At 38.5% G+C, this 7,287-nt stretch overlaps 1 pseudogene; it reads left to right on the forward strand.

Moving 5' to 3' along the window:
• Positions 1 to 102: 102 nt before the first annotated feature.
• LOC102496354 (dnaJ homolog subfamily A member 1-like) overlaps positions 103 to 7,287 on the forward strand; it is a 70,159-nt pseudogene continuing 62,974 nt past the window's right edge.

The raw sequence follows: 7,287 nt of genomic DNA on the forward strand, positions 1-7,287 counted from the left end.
GTAACCTTAGAAGATTTATATAATGGTGCAACAAGAAAACTGACCCTGCAAAAGAATGTGATTTGTGACAAATGTGAAGGCCGAGGTGGTGAGAAAGGAGCAGTGGAGTGCTGTCCCAATTGCTGAGGTACTGGAATGCAAATAAGAATTCATCAGATAGGACCTGGAATGGTTCAGCAAATTCAGTTTGTATGCATGGAGTTCCAAGGCCATGGAGAGCCAATCAGTCGTAAAGATGGATGTAAAAGTTGCAGTGGAAGGAAGATAGTTTGAGAGAAAAAGATTCTAGAAGTTCATATTGACAAAGTCATGAAAGATGGTCAGAAGATGACATTCCATGGTGGAGGAGACCAAGAGTCAGGACTGGAACCAGGAGATATTATCATTGTACTAAATCAGAAAAATCATGCTGTTTTTACTTGACAAGGAGAAGACCTTTTCATGTGTATGGACATACAGCTGGTTAAAGCATTGTGTGACTTCCAGAAGCCAATTTCCACTCTTGACAACTGAACCATAGTCATCACCTCTCATCCAGGTCAGTTTGTCGAGACGGAGATACGAAGTGTGTGTTAAATGAAGGCATGCCAATTTATCGTAGAGCATATGAAAAGGGTTGCCTAATCATTGAATTTAAGGTAAACTTCCCTGAGAATGGCTTTCTGTCTCCTGATAAACTCTCTTTGCCGGAAAAATTTCTACCTAAAAGGAAGGAAGTAGAAGAGACCAATGAAATAGACCAGGTAGAACTGGTGGACTTGGATTCAAACCAGGAAAGATGGACCATTACAATGGAGAAGCATATGAGGATGAGGAACGTCGTCCCCGAGGTGGTGTTCGGTGTCAGACCTCTTAATGGGGCTGGTAAATAACACTGCTGGCAATTTATGTGCAGTAGTGAATGAGTGAAGGACTGTAATCATAATAGGCTCACTACTTGCTATTGTTATTATTTTAATATTCACCTAACATAGTGTTTTAAAAGTTTAATAAAGAATAAATGCAAATATAAAAGCTGAAAAAAAAAAGAAAAGAGGAAGGATCAATTAGGCATAACTTAGGATGATGGTGCAAAAAGAAGCTACAACCTATGTAGCAAAAAAGAAGACTTCGGACATAGGTTGTCCCCATAGTCTAGTAATTAAGAGAGCCAAATTCTACATGGCTGACCATTTGGTTCATATCCTGACCCTGGTGGCTTGAAAAATTCTCTGAGAACATGTGCTTGCTTGCTCAAAATCCTGACAGGATGAAGTGGAGACCGGATTGCAACCCAGTTTTTGGGGGGGATTGCTTTCTTCTCTCCTCTCTCTGTCTCTTTTTTATAAACACTCTCTGGTGTTTGCACACATTTGCACGCACACACACACACACACACACACACACAGACTTCGGCCAAATTCAGAACTCTGGCTATGTCTAAAAAGAAACTACAACAAAGCACTATGAAAGGTATCTAAAAAATGAAGAACATATTTTATATTTGGATATAAACAATAGTGTCCCACTCCCACATAAACTGCCATAATATTGGAACACTGCTAACCTTCCAGCTGCCTTACTTCATTATAAAAATGTAGTTAAATGGAAAGGTTCGATGCTACTTATAAACATTAGCAGTGAAATACACACACGCACACACACACACACACACACACACACATATATATATATATATATATGTGCATGCCACCTATTTCTTATTGAAAAATGCCTGACTTAAAATGAATATAAAGTAAACAAAAATACTATGAGGCTAGATGGTATATATTCTTGTGTTTTATATATACCAAATTTGTATGTATAAAAGGGACTTCCAAAATTCATAGAAAATGGAATTAGAATACAAATTTTGCTGCAAAAATTTTTGAAATTTACACGTAGCATTTTTCTTGAACTTTTGAAGACCCCTCTAAAAACAGAATGATAGATTATCTATGTATATGCACATCTAAAGATAGAGGCATAAGGAAGAATATTCGATGTTAAAGAATGTTCTAGAATACAGATTTAACTACTTACTAGCAGTGTTGCCATAAGCAGCCATTTAATGTAGTAGAGTTCTGGTTTTCCTGTCTGAAAATGCAATTATTTCTATGGCTTTCCATACCTTTTTTTCATTCTGATACTTCTAATAAGGTAATGTACAAGAAAGCCACTGTATACTGAAACACAGTATGCATATGGAAGGACTTATTAACTGTAAAGTAATATGATAAACACCCAAGTTAAACTTTGTAGATTATGCTGTACTAAGGGTGCAGGCATCTGTCTCTTCCCTATACACTAATCCCATTTGTAGTAGGTAATTGCACAACTTGGAAAGAAAAATGCTATGAAAATCCCAGGCAACTTCTGTTCACCTTCATGAGTTATTTCTACAATTGCCACAGAAAATGAATTGTTAATGTGTGTACTACAAATAATTGCATAAATAATGACTGTGCCAAAGAAACAATCAACAATTATCCATGCACGTTTTACAACAGTCAACTCCAAGTGCAAAATCCTTGGCAACTTAAAGGAGGAAGTTGAACTTGTTAATTTTCTAGCAAGAAGGTTAAATAAAAAGGAAGCAATTCAAACATATGTGAGCAGTTGGGCTCCCTGGCAGTTGAAATCTCTAAACAGCTGGTGGAGAGAGAGCCTACTGTTGGGGATGTATCAGGGCTGGGGAGGCTGAGAAGAAAAAGAATGGGCAGGAGAAGGCATTACAGATGTTTTCCAAGGGATTTGTTCAGTTCTTCTGTCAAAACTTTTCCAATTAAGACCAGAACTTCTGTTACAATGCTATAACTAATTTATTTTTTTTGTTTTGTTTTGTTTGTTTGTTTGTTTTTAGATTTTTTCTATAGAATACATGTGCTAGTTGGAGAGACTGAGAGTGAGAAAATGAGGAATCACCTCCCACGGGGGATGGCCATGCTGCAATCCCTTATCCTCCATTGTCCCCTAGAGATTTTGGGCATGCACACACACAGGCCCAGCATGACTGTCACGCTGGTCATCTGAGACTCACACTGTGTTCAGCTAGGTGAGAGTCCAGCACCTTAACCTTAACCACCACACCTGCTCTATCTAGCATTTTCTGAAGGTCAACTTCATGCTAGACACTTGGAAAAAAACTTATCTGATGATTCCATTTAACCTTCACAAACAGTGAAGTTAAGTACTGTGATTATCATTTTGTAATTAAATTGCCTGAGTTTAGGAGGTTTAAGTGGTTTGACCAAGTTAAATGATGGGATCAGGATTGAAATCTAGCTGAAGCTCACCATTCCATTGTCTCATCCAAGCATGCACAGACATGAGATTCCAAAGGGACTTTTTCTTTATTTTTAAAGCCTATTCATTTCTTCCATGAGCAAAAGAGGCAAAAAGAGACACACAGGAACAGCACCCCAATGAGGATCCTTATACCACAATCTGTATCTAACTCAAACATACAGAGCATTGTGTTGAACCATGTGCCACTATCTGGCCACAGAAAAGATCTTTCAGCCATTAGGAACTCACACATCTTGTCATATACCCTCATGGCAAGTCAAAGTGACATTTATTATTTTTGTATTAGGTTGAACTACATGAAATTAGGCCACTGTTGGCCATCAAAATAAGAATTTCATAGAGTTCAATTTAATCTATGTACCATATAATTCAGCTTCCTGAAATATATCATTTCCATTTTTACCATCTAGCCACCCTTCAGTCTTACTCACCACATGCTAAATTTTTTCCCCATTCTTTACAGACTCAGCTCAAAATATCATGTCCTTTCTTAATTCATATTTCAATGTCCTTCATAGGAAAAAAAATCTCAATGACCCTAAATAGAAAATGCTTTCTCCTTCCTTTCAGGGTGCTTCATCTAAAATCTTAGAGCATGTTTTTTCTCTCTGACTTTGAATTATAAATGTTTTGTATAGAGAAGTAGCTAAGGATATTAGCTGACTTGAGAAGGAAAAATCCTGAGTATTAAAAATGATGAACATTGATTTTATGTATATATATGTGTGTGTGTGTGTTTTGAAAAAGAGATTTTTGCTATAAGCTGTATGCACTTGCTGGAGAGAGAGAGAGATAGAAAGTGAGAAATCACCGCCCAGGGAGGATGACCATGCTGCAATCCCTTCTCCTCCATTCTCTTCTCACAGTTTTAGGCATGCACACATACATGCCAGGCATAAATTTTAAGCTACCAGGCTGGGGACTTAAACTGCTGTCGACTCTATGGGAGTCCAGCAATGTAACCATTCTGCCATCTGCTGATTCCAACATTTACAATATATTTATTCATGTATTTTCTTACTCATTTTTTCATGTGCCTATGTAGACAGGCAAAATTCTCTACTGCACATATGGCAAGGCTGACTTTATTATGATATGAATTTTCAAGGTCATCCTCTCTGGCAGTGGATCCCAAATGTGGCATGGCATTAGAATATTTGGGATGTTGTAAAAATAAAGTTTTTGGTGTCCTATTATTGACTTAGAATCTTGGGAATACAATATAGTTATATTTAATAGTAGTTATATTTAGTAGTTATATTTAGAAGATACATTTAATAATGATAAAATAGTTATATTTAATAGTGGCTATAAAAAGAATATTCTCTTTGAGAGAAAATCACTCCAAGTTGTAATTCTTTTCTTTATGCTTTTAAAAAAATATTTTTTAAGACTTTTGTCATAGAGCTAGTGGTTTACCAGAGGCAGAGAGGCAGTGAAAGAGAAAGTGAAAAATCACCCTAGGGGAATGGCCACACAGCAATTCCTCCTCTCCCATACCACTACTGGGGTTTTTAGGCACATACACATATGCTTCTGGCATGTTTTAAGCTGCAAGGTCTGGGACTTGAACCCTGGTCAGCCATGTGGGAGTACAGTGCCTTAACCACCATATCACCTGCTGGCCCAACCAAGTCATAATTTCAAAAATTAGCATTGTATGGGACCAGCAATTGGCATAATGGCTATGTCACTAGACTCCTATGTAGCCAACCGTGGCTTGAGTCCTGGACCCGGTGGCTTAAACTCACACCTGGTGTGTGTGCATGTGTGCCCAAGATCCCGAGAAGAGAATGGAGAAGAGATTGCGGCGTGGTCATCCGCCCTCTTTCTGTCTTTCTGTCTCTCTGTCTTTCTCGTGAGTGCACATGCCCTATAGCAAAAACCTTCCCCCCGCAAAAAAAAAAGGTTAGAATTGTAGCATTTACTTCAACAAATATTCAAATATTTGAGGTTTTCAAAAGTACCACCTGAAGAAGAGTTCACCAATTCTCAATCTCACCTAAAGCTACTACAAACACAATGTGGGGAAAACTCTGTCAGAGTCCATTCCCTTTATGTTACATAATTAAAATGATTCATAAGAACGTGAAAAATTGAAACAGCCATATGGGTCATGAGATTGCACGTCAATCCATAAAGAAAAATGAAAGAGACCAGATATAGGTCCAGCGTATAATATGCTATGTGTCCTTTATTTTAAATACTTAAGGGTAAACCCATGGTACAATCATTACTACCCTTTTCAGTAAAAGAAACCAAAACTTTTACTGACACTGGAAAGTGGAGGGTAGAATCCACAGAATGTGCCAATATGGGAGCAGGAATCCCAGCTTCAATTCCATGGCCAGGCTTTTTCCTTTGGCCCATACCGTCCTGTTTTGTGAGAGGCAGGCTCAGAGGGAAGGCTGATTGGCACTGAGCACATTAAAACCTTGAAACTTTAGGGGACCAGCAGGAGACATAGTGATTGAGGCACTGAACTCCCACATGGCCAACCATGGTTCAAGTCCTAGACCTAGAAGCTTGAAACTCACTCCAGGCACATGTAAATGTGTGCCCAAAATCCCAGGAGGAGAATGGAGGAGACGGGATTGTGATGTGGCCATCTTGCTCTCAGGGTGATTTCTCACTTTCTCTCTCTCTGTCTCCAGCAAGCACATACGTTCTATAACAAAAATCTCTCTCTTACAAAGCAAACTCAAAACTTCCTTTCACTTGTTCAGCTACATATGCGTACTGTTAACTGTGACATCCTCTCTCTAAACACCTATTCTCAATGCCCTTCACAAATTCTTATAGGAAATTAATAATTAAATGTCAGACTTAAAATAAAAGATTGTATCCATTAATTTCTTCCGAGAGAGAGAGAGAGAAAGAAAATTGCAATGTCTCCAACAGGATCTTAATGTCCCACTTTGCCCCATGGATCATGGGCATGGATCCAGCATGCCTAGGGAAGTCTCCAGTTAGGAACCCACAATCTTCCTATATGACCAGCCCCACAGAACAGCACACTGCCACTGTACCCCTGTCCAGCCCTGAAAAGTGGAAAATCTTAAGGATGAATTTTTGTGAATGACAGAAGTACCCACAAGCCAGGCACCCACAGTTTGTTTCTCACGACATTTCTGCAGTCCTGAGCAACCAAAGCATATCCAAACCCTAGACTGAAACCTTGATTCTGCCCCTGGTTCATGGGGTGACTTTGAGCAAATCACTTCACTTGCATAAATCTCCATTTCCTGATCTGTAGATCACAATAATAATAGCCTCTTATAGTGTATCTATGAGAACTGCATGAGAAAATATTGTAAAGCCCCCACTCTAAAACGTTACTTGGCACATAGAAAATACTCGATAAATAGAAACTATAATGATTTTGAGACATTCAAACTTACAAATTAAACACTGACATGATTTTCCTACATTTTAAATAAGAATGAAACACTAATTACACATCAAGATTTGTTTTTTACCTGTAAACAATAATAGAAAAGTGACAAGGAGCTGTTAGAAACTACATTGATAAGGTTCAGACATTCTTCAGAATAAATTGCCTTTCTTTCCAACTTGAAACAAAGGTAATCTGTTTTCCAAGTGTTTCACCACCTTCCTCATCCCTATCTTTAACAATGCCTTATTTACTTGTTTTCTAATGACTTCCTGCTGCTTTTTCCATCAAGTTGTCTCATCTGGAACAGAACATATGTACTGCAGGCCCTAATTAAGGCTAACTAAAGTACCCCTTGCTTTCAGTTTCATCCAATCTGCCAGCAATCAAGAGAAATGACCCCGCCAATGGCAGGCTGGGCTTTGGCTTAGGCCGTCTTGCAGAAGTGGGACAGAGTGCCCTATGTCAAGTGGAAGCTCAAAATGATACCAGATAAAAAATGGAATATGATGGACTCTGTCACATGAAAAATTATGCCTCTTAATAGCAAAGAGACAGTGAAGAAGAAAAAAAAGTTTCGGAAAAGCACAGAAGGTGCGTGCAGC

Source organism: Tupaia chinensis, unplaced genomic scaffold, assembly GCF_000334495.1.
Source record: "Tupaia chinensis unplaced genomic scaffold, TupChi_1.0 Scaffold139431_1, whole genome shotgun sequence".
NCBI classification, from domain to species: domain Eukaryota; kingdom Metazoa; phylum Chordata; class Mammalia; order Scandentia; family Tupaiidae; genus Tupaia; species Tupaia belangeri.